The following is a 15114-nucleotide window of genomic DNA, read 5'->3' as shown; positions in this document are numbered from 1 at the left end:
CTCAAGACAGCATGCCAGGGAGGACTCCGGGATTTTCCCTTCTTTCTTGTGTTGTCTGAGATGTTGCAGCCGTTCTGGTGAGTGTAGATTTTTTATTGAATTAAGTTCTCTGTACAGAGTAAAATGCAGGGAGGGGCTTAAGCAGAAACCATGGAGGAACACTGCTGATCAGCTTGTTTCTGGGTACATGGTCAGCAACCCTTCTTATACAGCCCAGGGTCACCTGTCCACTAGAGATGGTACCACACAGAGTTGACTGGACTCTCCTACATTGATTAGCAATCAAGGAAATGTCCCACATATCCACAGGCCAGTCCAATGGATGCAATCCCTCATTTGAGGGGTTCTTTCCTGTGTGTCATGGGTCTAACTGGAGCTAATTATGACACAGGATAAAATGTAGTGTTTACAGATGAGAAAACACATAATACCTGTCTTTTCTGTGCCTAGTTTATTTTGCTTAGTGTGGTGATCTCTAGTTCTACCCATTTTTCTCTGAAGGTCACAATTCATTCTTGTTTCAATAAAATTCCTCTGTGTCTCTATACCATACTTTATCTGTGTGTCTTGTGGGTGGACGTCCAGGTTGATTCCATATCTTAACTTGGGTGAACAATGTTTCGATAACCATGGTTGAGCAAGGGTCTCCGGAGCGTGCTGACTTGGGAGTGCTTTGGGTGTACGCCCAGGAGTGATGTCACCGAGTCACCCAGTCCTTCTGGTTTAGTTATTAGAGAAAATGCCAGACTGATTCCCATAGTGAGTGGCTGGGTGAATTTGCATTCTCACCAGCAGTGAGAGAAGGTTCCACACACATCCTCACCAGAAGTTCTTGTTTTCTTAGGGGTTGCCATTATGACCAGGCTGAGGTGGAATCCCAGTGGTGTTTTCATTTGCATTTCCTTGAAAGCAAAGAACGTTGATCTTTTTTTCTTTTCATATATCTTTGGCCATTTTTACTTGGTCTTTTGAGAGCTTTCTGTTCATTAGCCTATTTATTGATTGGGTTTTGTTGTCTCTCCTCCCCCAACCCCTGCCCAAGACAGAGTTTCTCTGTGTAACAGTCCTGCCTGTCTTGGAACTCTCTCTGTAAACCAAGCTGGCTTTGAACTCACAGAGATTCGCCTGCCTCTGCTTCCTGAGTGCTGGGATCAAAGGCGTGCGCCACCACTCCCAGATGGGTTTTTTTTACATAGATGTTAAGATATAAAAATATTATCCTTCTGTCAGATGTATAGACAGATTTTCTCCAGTTCTGTGTGTTTTCTTGCAATCTATGAATTGTTTCCTACATGATGCATAATAAGCTTGTAACTCTGTGAAACCCTGTGATCAATTACTGGAACTACTGGCATGGTGATGTTTTATTTGTGCTGAAATGTGATTTTATTTGTATGTTAATAAATAAATTGCCTGGAGATCAGAGGTAAAATTGAGCCATTAAGCAGAAGTACGGAGGTGGTGGCACACACCCTTAATCCGATCACAGGCAGGCAAGTCTCTGTGTGTTTCTTATTTACTAATATTGTTTAGAATTTCATCTACACACTGGTGTTTGCTGAGCTAGTGGAATCCTTTTCAGAATGTTCTAGCCTGTGCCTGCACCTGGGAGTATTTACCTGATCTATTCCTTTAATAGTCTGAATTTCTGGTCTTACAGGAATGTATTTGATCATTTTAAATTGATTTTTGTGCAGGGTTAGAGCTGTAGATCTAGTTTCAATCTTCTACCCGTGGGTACCCAGTTTTGCCAGCAGTATTTATTGAAGTCCGCGCCCCATATGGTCTTGACATCTTTGTCACAAATCAAGTGGCTGTGGCTGTATGGGATTGTTTCCGGGTCCTCCATTCCATCCGCTGATCTACTTTTCTGTTTTTGTGTTTGGGGCACTATGGGTTTACAGTACAATTTCAAATCAGGTGCTATGGGACTTCCAGCATTGTGTCTGTTCCGAGTGCTTTGCCTATTTAGAGTCTTTTGTTCTTTCACATAAATTTCAGGATTGGTTTTCAGTTTCTGTAGAGAATGCCATCGGAGTTTTGACGGTGCTGGCATGGACTGTGTGGATTGTTCTTGGGTCTATATCCATTTTCATAATATTGACCCTACCAACCTCTGTGTGTATGTGTGTGTGTGTTTCTATCTTCTGTCTGTTTCATTGTAGCAGCCTTTCCCCTTATTGGTTAGTAAAAGTCCTGGGCACTTGACTTTCCTGAGACTGTGGTGAATGGGTTTGTCTTCCTAATTTCTCTCTAAGCATGTCTGTGATTGGTATGTGGGACATATATTGATTTTTTTTGGCTGACTTTATATATGGGTGGGGTTTCTATTTGAGCCACAAACAATCCACATTTACTTTTTCACGTGTGTTTCATTTTTTTGTTTGTTTGATGTGGTTTCTTTATAAACCCCAGGTGGGCTCAGAATGTGCTTATGTATCCTAGGCTGGCCTAGAACTCTGGATCCTCCTTCCTCAGCCTCTTGAGTACCACGATTACAGTGAGATGCCACTTTACCTAGCCATACTGATTCTTCATGTGCCTTTTCCAGGAGGGGGCGTGGTTTCACCATGTTGTCCAGAACGCCTGGAGGTAGTGGGCTTAGTTTCCGCAAGTTTTTATTGCTGTGATAAAGTACGCTGACAGGAAAGCAACTTGGAGGGAGAGAGGATTTATCCTGTTTACATGCTATAGTGCGTCACAGAATGGAAGGCACAGTGGCAGGAGCTTGACTCAGCTGGTCACATCACATCCGTAGTCAAGAGCAGAGAGAAGTGATTGCATGCACACTTGTTTGCTTTCTTGTGTTTAACTTGATTTCTCTCAGACGGTCCCACAGCCGCTGCCTAGGGAATGATGCCACCCACACTGGGCTGGGTCTTTCCTTATCAATGGACTTAATCCAAACAGAACCCCACAGATGTGCTCACAGGTCAACCCAGAGTAAACAAGCCCTTATGGAAGACTCCTTTTCCAGGTGATGCTACGTGGTGTCAAGTTGACAATCAGAGCTATCAATCACAATCCACCCCTTGTGAACTTTACACATGAACAAGTCATTTTAAAACCACATCCTGCACACCGAGGACCCCTCCTCGGGAAGCCGAGGGGGAAATGGTGGGCCTATGAGTAGCCTAGCCTCTCCCTGGCCGAGCTCTTGTGGAGCTGAAACCAGCGCCCTGCTCTGTGGCTGTGGTCTCTTCCACCAGCCTCACCAGGCCCGGAGAGTGGAAAGCATATGTCACCCTTTTCTTGAAGCACATGGCACCTGGCTCCACCCTATGCCTGGTTTCCATTCAGCTTCCAAAACAGGAGCAGGATGGAGCTGAGTAGTCAGTCCCCTGCCTCCCATTACCCAGGATCCATCGATAGGCAGGGCATCAGGGCAAACCTCTCAGAAGATCTGAGTGGACCTGTGGCCTAGGGCCTCGGTCCTCAAGGACTTGAATTGAGACCTTTGTTTTGTTTACAGGGGAAGACACCCCTCCACATGACATTCTGAAATGTGTCCATGTGGTAAGGAAGGGTTCCGAGGGACACACAGAGATAAACGGAAGTGAGTCTTCTTGGGTCTAGGTGACAGGCAACGGTCTGGCTGGTGCCCTACCCCTCCGACACAGCAAACCAGAACAGTGGATGCAGGGCGGAGCGGGATACCTCAGCCTGAACTCTAAAGCCAAACTCTCCCTCCCCACCAGGCTCTGCAGGGCTGCAGTCCTGCATGGCGGTGGAGAGTTGCCAGTCCCGACCACGACCACCGGCTATGCAGAGGGCCACGGCTCAGGGCCACGGCAGCTCCGAGCTGCCTTCCATAGGCTTATGGTCCCGCACTTCTGCAGACTAACATCCAGTGCTGAGTGAATTCGCCCACACCTCGGCCTCAAGACTCTGCACAAAGCAATTTTCAGCTCTCCTCATCAGGAAGTGTCCACCTTTACATGCTGAAAGGTTTAGCCTCTCGCCTCTTGTCTGGAAGTATCAAACAATTAGAGATCAATGGAGACAGTTTTCCACTCAATTTTTCTTTCATTTAGCAGCGAGTGCCTCTTCCGCAGACACGAGGAAGCCTTTGATCCTGTGTCTACAGTGTACTCCGTACCTCATTGTATTACTCACTTGATTATCCGGCTCCTATTTATTAACAGGCTGCTGGAGATGAGGATTTCCACCCCTTGAAACAGGGGTTCTCAACATGTGGGTCGCTACCCCTTCGGGAAGGTCAAATAACCCTTTTGCGGGAGTTGCCCACCATCATCAGAAAACACAGTTACGAAGCAGGAATGAAAATCAATTTATTTGGGTTGGGAGGAATTGTGTCACAGGCTCACAGCACTGGAAAGGTCGAGAGCCACTGCTAGGAAAGGAAAGCAGACTTTCAGGAAGCTTCCGGATGCAGGCGCGTTCCTGGGGACCGGAGCACATGGGACTCTGTGGGGAGGCCATCCCTCAGATGCATGCCACACGCAATGCTCTCTGGGATGGCGGTGGCCATGGGAGTCACTCTGGCCTTGGATGACTCCCCCTCCCGGCCGGCCTCACCTCTTCACCCCGACCTCCTGCACTTCTGGGCTCCTGGGTTCTCCCTCCTCACGCAGGCCCTCCTGCAGTGGCTCTCCCTTTCTCTACAGCCGCCCCTCCCGTGTGTGCAGCCCTCCTCTCTTGTGTGTACCTGCAGAAGCAGGATCAAGTCAGAAGAGTGGATGGAGATGCTGCCTGCCACACCGCAGCAGCCACGGCAGCCCTGGCCACAGGTCTGCTTCTTACCACCCCTCCTCCAAAGCACTGAGGAGGACGTGGTGAGACACCGCCTACAGGGAGCCCTCAGGGATTGATGGTTTCCCACCATCCCTTGTCTCTCGATCTGGGTATCTGTCCCCTGCTGAGGTTCCTCACATCTCCTCGGGAACTCACGTGATGGATGGCAATGTGGGGAGGCGAGGCTTACTTGATTAGCCCCCGAGGGCTCCACCCTCGAGGACAGACTACGGCCGGCCGGCCGCCATCTTGAGCGTGGGCCTGCTCTAGGAAGACATTGTTCCCATCTTGCTTTCAGGATGACACAGTAAAGGGGTGCTCAGCAGATCCGAGGACTTTCGTCTGGGAGTTCCCTAGACTCCAGAGCTTTGAACAATAAGTTTCTTTCTTTCATAGGTTAGCCAGACCATAGTACTGTGTCACAGCGGCACAAAAGAGGACCCAGTAGGTTGTTACCAAGGGAACCCAAGTTGGTATCCGGGCTTCCAAAACTAAAGTTTCAGAAGCCTTAAAGGGAGACGGAATGGACTTATCTAAGGACCCAATCGACTAGAGCCCTGACATTGGACCAAAGGCACTCCCGAGAAGCCACCGAGTTACTGTGACTTCTTCCCACGGGGCCCTTTGGATGTGGCTCATCCTTTCTCAGCCACACTCTGAGGGTAGAATCATGTCCCCCACCCCCACCCCAGTGTGTGTGTGTGTGTTCCTCACTCTGCTGGTGTATTTGCACAACTCTGAGCAGAGACAAGCCCCGCCATGCCTCCCCCTGCGCCAGGCTGCCCATGAGGCACTTCCTGCTGAGTATCAGCAATCAAGCTCTCTTAGTGGACACAATCAGGGACTTCTGTGTCAACTTGCAGGGGGTCTTAGATTCCTGTTAAGATAAAAGGAAATGCTGAGGGTGCCTGAGAACAAGCTCGTTTTTTATATTAAAAACACAGACAAGCCCATTAAACAGAGATAACTAACTGCAGTTAGCTCCCCAGAGCCCAATCTCGTCTTTTCCAGTAACTGGTCTGCTGGCCGATCCAGTGAGTTCCGTCCTGGCCTTCAACTTGCTCAACGAAAGGAGCTGGAATAGGGATCTTGGGGTGACAAAGCAAATATTCCATCTAGGGTAGTGGTTCTCAACCTTCCTAATGCTGTGACCCTTTAATACAGTTTCTCATGTTGTGGTGACCCCCAACCATAAAAGCATATCATTGCTACTTCGTAACTGTAAATTTGGTCCTGTTGTGAATCATAATGTAAATATCTGATATGCAGGATATCTACTACTGTGTGAAGGGTGGTGAGGCCTGTGTGAGGGGTGGTGAGGGGCGGTGAGGGGTGGTGAGGCCTGTGTGAGGGGTGGTGAGGGGTGGTGAGGGGTGGTGAGGGGTGGTGAGGGGCGGTGAGGGGTGGTGAGGGGTGGTGAGGGGTGGTGAGGCCTGTGTGAGGGGTGGTGAGGGGTGGTGAGGGGTGGTGAGGCCTGTGTGAGGGGCAGTGAGGGGTGGTGAGGGGTGGTGAGGGGTGGTGAGGCCTGTGTGAGGGGTGGTGAGGGGTGGTGAGGGGTGGTGAGGGGCGGTGAGGGGTGGTGAGGGGTGGTGAGGGGTGGTGAGGGGTGGTGAGGGGCGGTGAGGCCTGTGTGAGGGGTGGTGAGGCCTGTGTGAGGGGCAGTGAGGGGTGGTGAGGCCTGTGTGAGGGGTGGTGAGGGGTGGTGAGGCCTGTGTGAGGGGTGGTGAGGGGCGGTGAGGGGTGGTGAGGCCTGTGTGAGGGGTGGTGAGGGGGTGGTGAGGGGTGGTGAGGGTGGTGAGGGGTGGTGAGGGGTGGGGGGTGGTGAGGGGTGGTGAGGGTGGTGAGGGGTGGTGAGGTGGTGGTGAGGGGTGGTGAGGGGTGGTGAGGCTGTGTGAGGGGTGGTGAGGGGTGGTGAGGGGTGGTGAGGGGTGGTGAGGCCTGTGTGAGGGGTGGTGAGGGGTGGTGAGGGGTGGTGAGGGGTGGTGAGGCCTGTGTGAGGGGTGGTGAGGCCTGTGTGAGGGGTGGTGAGGGGTGGTGAGGCCTGTGTGAGGTGGCAGGTAGTTAAGAGGATGAGGTGGTTTTCAGAGGTCTAGACATTACTGTGGAAGCAGGCGTGAGGAGCATGGATGGGCTTGTGGTTTGCCTCTGATGGGTTTCCATTGTTCACCCAGTTGTGACTTGCAGATTGTGAACTGTCGGCCTCCAGAGCCAATGGTAATCCAAATGTCTCCAAGCTGAGAAAGTCTGAGGTCAGGCCTAGCCTGACCTCTTAAAACCTCTGAGAGGCCTGGCTTCGGGAAGCCTATAAGGCTGAGGTCTGGCCTCCTGAAGTGTGTAGGGCTGAGGCCTGGCCTCCTGAAGTAAGTGTGTCCGGCCGAGGCCTGGCCTCCTGAAGTAAGTGTGTCCGGCCGAGGCCTGGCCTCTGGAAGTGACATGGACAAGGCCCAGCTTTGAGAAGTCACCTTGGCCTCCGCGTTGCATAGCTTCTGTCTTCACTGTGGCAGCTGTGGCCAGGATGGTAGAAAGCACAAGAGGCCAGACCACTTCAGAAGATGCTCAGCGGAGTTCAGAGAGAAGAAGAAAGAGGTCAGGAGCTCTGCCAAACTAGAGAAGACGGGCCCTGGTACACGCAATACCCGGTGAGACATTTGTGTGAATGGAGAGCAAGGAAGCCAGGAATCCAAACTCACAGGGAGGGACGGAAGTCGAGGTGGGACTGACCTCTCAGGTGAACGACACTGAAATTGTTAGGATGTACCTTCATATCTACCCACCCCAAATGCAGTTTATAAGTGTGCCTGTCCATTTTTTTTCTCTCCAAATGATGTTAGTCTATGACTCTTCCTGCCACACCACTAGGCTATCAGACTTTTTACAACATGTGCTTGCTACCTGAAGACATGATCTGTCCTCCAGGAAAGCAGAGTCACAGGACCTAGAGTATCTCCTGCAGGGTCAAGAGGTTCTTCTGTGATGATAGGGACACCCAGCCTTGGTGCTTTGTTCCCGAGCCATCTACAGTTCGTCCTCTGGTCCTTTCTTTTCCTTTCTTGGGCATCTCTTGTGCTCCATTGTGCCTTCTCTGTAGCCGAAGTCTTCCCTTAAGCGAATACGTTTATTTCAGTGTTCTTATTGGTAACAAGTTTTTAATCAGCCTGTTCTAATCACCCTTGCTGAGGTAGTTTCCAGGGGGCCTGGAAGAGGAAGGTCTGGACTCCACACAGCCCCCAGAGTGCGGAGAAACACAGCACTGGCATTCATCCACCATCACAACGGCCGAGGGCTGGGATACCGCCTTCTGCCATGATTTGAACAAAACTGAACATTCCCAGCGGGGCGGCGGGCCATAGACGGCAGAGGCACGGAGGAGGTTGTGGCCCAAGAAGCATCTGAAGTCTCGCACAAGTGAGCCATCAAAATGTTCACACACAACCCTTGCCAGCTTCAGGGGAAGTCAGACCTGCAATTTCACATGCGTGCTTGTACGTCTCTGAAGTCACAGTGTCTATTCAAGGTGTGGCTAGTATCCTTCTGCCTATGGAAACCGAGGACACTCCTAATCCTTTCCTGGGGTACTCGGATATCAAAAGCCACCTTCTGTTCAGAGGAACAGAACACCTGTTGAGCCTGGCCATTGAAACTGTGTTTGGGAAGCTCTCCAGAAAGGAGGACCCACTCCCAGCTTGGTGGAGAAGCATTGTCTTCTCGCCCAAGACTCTTGCCATCCTCTGATCCCCATTTTCTGTCTTTCAAAGATGATAGAAATGCCTGTCCTTATACTCCTTGGGGACACTGAGGAACAGGATAAAAAATGAAGGGGATGATGGGCTCTGTGGATTTCACATCCACGTAGATGCAAAGGATCACATTACCTTCTCATATCAGCCGACACATGACACACCCACTTCTATTTACTTATTGCTGTGCATGTATGTACTCAATGTGTGTCTGTGTGTGCATGTGTGTATATATGCCACGGTGTGTGTGTATATATGTCACAGTGTGTGTATATATGCCACAGTGTGTGTGTGTATATATGCCATAGTATGTGTATATATGCCACAGTGTGTGTATATATGCCACAGTGTGTATATATATGCCACAGTGTGTGTATATATATGCCACAGTGTGTGTGTGTATATGTGCCACGGTGTGTGTGTATATATATGCCACAGTGTGTGTGTGTATATATGCCACAGTGTGTGTGTGTATATATGCCACAGTGTGTGTATCTATGCCATAGTGTGTGTATACATGCCACAGTGTGTGTGTGTGTATATATATGCCATGGTGTGTGTGTGTACGCCACAGTGTGTGTGTATATGGCATGGTGTGTGTGTATATACATGCCACAGTGTGTGTGTGTATGCCACAGTGTGTGTGTGTATGCCACAGTGTGTGTGTATATGCCATGGTGTGTGTGTGTGTATGCCACAGCATGTGTGTATATGCCATGGTGTGTGTGTATATACATGCCACAGTGTGTGTGTATATATGCCACAGTGTGTGTGTGTGTGTATGCTACAGTGTGTATATATATATGCCATGGTGTGTGTGTGTGTATGCCACAGCATGTGTGTATATGCCACGGTGTGTGTGTATATGCCGTGGTGTGTGTGTATATGCCATGGTGTGTATGTATATACATGCCACAGTGTGTGTGTGTATACGCCACAGTGTGTGTGTATATATATGCCACAGTGTGTATATATGCCACGGTGTGTGTGTATATGCCACAGTGGGAGTCACTTCTTCTCCTGTGGATTTCAAACTCAGGTCATCATCCTTGTGAGGAAAGTGTTTTCACCTGCTGAGCTGCCTCGCTAGCCCAGCATGTCCACTTCTAAAGTTCAAACTACAAAGATTCCAAAACTGATGCGTGTGTGTGTGTGTGTGTGTGTGTGTGTGTGTGTGTGTGTGTGTGTGCATACCATGCTGGACAATTTTATGAGAACTTGACACACACTAGATAGATAGTCATCTGAAAGAAGGGAACTTCAATTGAGAAATGCCTTCATAGGATCTAGGTATAGGATATTTTCTTACTTATTGATTGATGAGGAGGGCCCAGTCCATTGTGGGTGGTGCCATCCCTGGGCTGGCGGTCCTGGGTTCTATAAGGAAGCAGGCTGAGCAAGCCATGAGGAGCAAGCCAGGCAGCAGCGCCTCTCCATGGCCTCTGCATCAGCTCCTGCCTCCAGGGTTTTACCCTGTTTGAGTTCCTGTCCTGACTTCCTTCAGTGATTCACAGCAGTGTGGAAGTGCAAGTCAAACAAACCCTTTCCTCCCCAGCTCGCCTTTCGGTCCTGGTGTTTCACTGCAGAACAGAAACCCTGACTAAGACATGGATGGATTCGGTTTTACAATTATTTATTACTGTTGTAATGCAAGCATATGCCTGATGTGGGGGTCGGCTTGTGCCACGGTACCATATACGGAGGTCAGAGGTCAGCTCTGGGGACTGGTTCTCTCTTTCCATTTCTGTGGGTCCCGGGGATTGAACTCTGGTAATCAAGCTTGGTGGCAAGCAGCTTCAACCACTGAGCCATCTTGCCAATCCATGTACTTTGTTTTTAGAAACGCTGTCTCACACCGTAGCCCATGATGTCCTAGGACTCACTACGCCTCAAACTCTCATCTGTCCTCCTGCCTCCGGCTTCTGACAGGGGTGAGAGGTGTGAGCCACCCACCACACCTGGCTTCAGAAGCTGACTTTTCACGAATTAACCGAAACCCACAGACTGCTCTTAGGACGTTGCAAGTTGGTTTATGGTTGCCACGGGTCGTGCCGTGCTAAAGTCGAAGTGTGGTGTTGCTCTGGCTGGCACGGGCAACCTCGGCAGCCCAGCATGCATGCTCTTCCGACTCTAGCATGTACCCACTGTCCCTGCTTTGAAGCCTGTGAGCATCATGTGCCGCTGCTGCGACTCCGTGTGTGTCGAATGGTGACGTTCACGGGATCCTGTTCAGGAGAGTCATGAGTGGCTTCCTGCTCTTGTTTCCCGTCTGAAGGCAGCTGTGGGGTTAACACTGACTGTCAACCTGACAGCACCTAGGATCAGTCACCCGGGATATACAGCTCTGGGTGGACTGTGCGACAAAACTCTTCCTGGGGAGATGTTACACACACATCTTCTCACCCCAGATAGGGATCCCATGACAGACCAAAATACCGATACCACCGACATCCACCTTGGTGAACCCAGGAGTTTATTGGCGTCACGAAAATATAGGCGAGGGGTTACTTACAGGAGCAGAAATGACCAAAGGCGACTGCATTGCCAAAGCTCCTCCCCCTGCCCCCCAGCGAGGGTGGCAGCTCACAAAGCTGGGGACTTGGAGCTCACTGCACAGCCTACGGGAAGCCCAACAGGTTGGAGAGTGTCCCTTTAAGGTGCCTCAATTGATCTAAATCTCTTCCAGACAGCTCGGCTGATTTATTTTTTCTTCCAGTCTAGTCCCAGGGTCTTCTTTCCTCTGAGAGGGATACTCAGCTTTTATTGTTTACTTTGTCAGGGAGGGGCCTGGTGAATCTGGTCTGTTTCAGGGACTTCCTGGAGCTTTTTTGGTTGTTTACGCCCCTGTTTAAGCAGCTTTTCCACAGGAGGGAAAGTCTCAATCTGGGAAGAAACTGTTACAGGAAAGGGTGGCATCGTTCCATGAGCCAGGAGAAATGAGTGTAGCACCAGCCTCCGTCCCTCTACTTCTGACTGTGGACGTGATGTGACCGGCTGTCTCCTGCTACCTGTCTTCTGCCATGACGGACTATACTCTCCGACCAGGAGCCAGAGTAAACCCTCCCTTCTTTAAATGGCTTTTACACAGTTATGGGAAGAGTGACGAGGTAACAGTCTTCCCCTTTGTCCAAAACACAACACGGAACAACGGTATGAGACAGAAGCACTTCCTCACAAAAGACATTTATTTTTACTGAAATTATCACTTTTCTCTTTACTTTTAGCAAGCAAACACCATGTTTTATTTCTCACTAACTACATGATTTTGTTCTCCTAGGAATATTCTACCCATGTAAGTAAACTAAACGTGACTGCAGACAGGGTCTACATCTCTGCACAGGTTTAATTAAAGTCTTTGTTGTTTAAAATGACGTTCACTGGGAGCTGGAGAGATGGCTCAGTGGTCAAGGGCACTGACTGCTCTGGAGGACCAGTGTTCTGTTCCCAGCATCCACGAGGTGGTTCACAGCTGTCTGTAACTCTGATCCTGGGGGGTCTGATACCTTCTTCAAGCCTCTGTGGTTACCAAGCTCAAAGAAGGTTACCAGGCTCGAAGGTATGGTCACAGACATACATGCAGACAAAACACTCCCACACATAAATAAATATAGAATTTCTAAGTGACGATCCCTCATTATCTTCAGTTTCCCGAAGTAGCTTGCTTCACAACTTGTTTTTTTTTAATTCGTACGTGGACTTCATGCATATAAACTTTGAACAATGGGAGCTGCCTTTATCAGGGTACATTTTCCTCTAACCAAACCCAAGCTACTCTGGAAGAAAAGGAATTGCTGCCATTTAAGGGCTTCTGAGCACGTGGTGTTTATATTAATGTTCAGTGGAGAAAGTGCACCAACAGGAGATATATTGTCTTGGAGAATCCCCTGCTAAGCAGACGTATGGAGAGGAGAGGGGCAGAAAGGGGAGCCAAAGGAGGAGAGGGTGACTCGGGGGACTGTCCTCTTGGTTTGTGGGTCTGGGGGGTCTTCAGTGCCTAGTGCATGCGCACAGGCTGGACACCTAGGTGAGGACAGCTGATGCACAGCTGAGCGTCTGCCCCTCACAGGGCAGATAGGAACGTGGGGCAGGGTCTCGGGCTAAAGTCTCCAGGATTCTATTCTCACGGCAGGTACGCAGTCTTTGCTCGCGTGCCCTTCAGCTGACTGGACAGGGCACACCCACATTTCAGAGGACAATCTGTTTTAGTAGACGTCCACGGGTTTAAATGTCAATTTCAAGGAAGAGGACAAAAACACCAGCCGCAGCAGCATGCATCATGCTTAGCAGAATAACGAGGCGCACCAGTCACCCCCAGCCACGCGGATGCCTAAATTAAATAACAATCTTCGGGGCCTTGCCATGTAACCCGTGCTGACCTGAATTCTCAATTCTCCTGCCTCTGCCTCATGTGGCTTTACAGGTGCATGCCTCCGTGCCCGGCAAGGGGATGAATCACCAAAAATTCTAGCAGCAGTGCTTTAAAAACTTGACCACACTTCTAGACACTCTGTGGGTTTAAAGGGGCAGCCTCCTCACAAGGCAGCCCAGCCTTGAAAATCATGAACAGTGAACACGTACACATATGTGACCCTGCGTGCAGACAGTGACTTAGCCTGGCCCATCCTAACCTTGCAACATTTTAGTGTGCCCCGGGCACTAAAATGCACGCCACTGTTGTGTCATAACTGTGTCCCGACACAAGCAGTTTGCACACAGAGAAACTGAGTGGTAAATGTTGCCCTTTTAGTACATTTCCCTAGCCCCAGACTCCCCAAGCAGAGCCTGAGGCTGGGGAGATGACTCAGTGGATGGAAGCAGTTCCTGCACAAACAGAAGAACCTGAGTTCATATCCCCAGAATCCATAGAAAGAGTTGGGCATGGTTACCTGGGCCAGTAACTCCAGAGCTGGAGATTCAAGACAGGAGGATATCATAAAGGGCTTGTTGGACAACCGGGCCAGTCAAAAAGGAAAGGGAAAGAGCCCCAGGTTCAGTGAGAGATCCTGTGTCATAGGGAATATGCCGGAGAGTTATACAGCAGGATGACATTTGACATGTTCCTCAGATGCCCACATGCATGCACACACACATATTTGTTTACCTGTACTCATATAATACACACTTTGGAAAAAAAAATCAGAGCTAGGGAAGGGCTGTGTCAGAGTACTTGCCAAGCTGGAACAAGGCCATGGGTTCCATTCGCAGCACGAGGGAAAATCAGAGCTAATTTACTGTCCCCCGAGAGACTGCTTTCAGAGAATTATCCACACCCTCAAACACCCCAAACCAAGGAATCTTTCGCTCTAACCCAAATGTTGTATTTTAAAATGGTGTCAAGGTATTACACCAGCCAATTCTACAAATGCTGGACTCTTAAACCAGTTCCACAAGGCTTCAGCCCCTTGGGGAGTGAGTTCTGGTCTGGGGGTGGGACTCCTGCACAGATGGACCACGGCTTGCCAGAGGAAACGTGGATCCGAATGCCTTGCCCGTTAAGATAGAGCTGTCTACAGAGAGGGACTCTCAGCCAGCCTGGACAGCACCCTGGATTAGTGAAAGGGCCCTGCCGCCTTCAGAGGCTCTGTACACATGCATCCTTGCCCATCAAGATGAGAGGGTGGCCCGGGCAACACAAGCTTAGAAAGCTGAAAGATGCTTGGCTCCTCTCGGGGTGCTCTGGAAGTCACAGAGCCATTAGCAGTGGATGCAGACCTCAAGGGGCAAGTGCTGCTGGGAGTGGCTCTGGGGTCAGGCAGTGTGGGAAAATAGCCACCAGGCAGTCAGAACACAGTGCTCACCTCATACGGGGGTCAGTATCCTACACTTGGGACATTCACAAGGCGAGGCCTCCTTGTCCCGCTCTTCAGTCTGGAGGCCACTACCCAGGATGTGCCACTGAGAGACAGTGAGGCAGGGTTTCTGCCGCGCTCACCAGGTTCCCTCTCTGTTCTTTGAAGTGGTTCCCCCTCCACGCTTCTCTGCAGATAAGTCTTTTCCAGCCAGAAAGTGGCTGAATAAACTCTGGAATCTGTAGGGTTTACCTAAACCGTGAGTGGAGAGAAAAGGCTGTGTCTTCATCTCTGTGGCCATCAGGGTCCCGGGCAGGCTTCCTCTCCCTGGAGTTCTCTGCATTCCACCCATGTGCACCCACAATTTTCTCCACTTGAGCCTACCAGGTTCTAGCTCTCAAAGATAAATTTGTTTTCAGCTATTTATGAGTTGAATGACATGAAACATAGCTCCCACCTTAAAAAGAATAAAAGATGGTTTATCCTGAGCCAAATATAAGTGATTATTGCCTAGAAAAAGGATCCAGGTGGTCCCTGAGTAGCTTGTTCTACTGTAGACATGGTTACATGAACTTTTATATTTGCAGATCAAAAGACAGCCATGAATCACAGCCTTTAGCAAATGTATCAGTGGGGGCCTCACACAGGAGGGTCATGGGTCAGCCCAGGAAACTTTGCTAAAGGTCTCAGAAGTTACCTGATGACATTCTTAGCTTCGGGGTTGGTGGAAGCTAGTGTTGAGTTAATACATTCCCAAGGTCTTACCTGATAGTCAAAAGGATATTAGGTCACACACAGAAGTGGACAATGAATGGTTACTAAGGAAACTAAAG

Source organism: Peromyscus leucopus, chromosome 19, assembly GCF_004664715.2.
Source record: "Peromyscus leucopus breed LL Stock chromosome 19, UCI_PerLeu_2.1, whole genome shotgun sequence".
NCBI lineage: Eukaryota > Metazoa > Chordata > Mammalia > Rodentia > Cricetidae > Peromyscus > Peromyscus leucopus.
Note: the sequence above shows the minus strand (reverse complement) of the source record.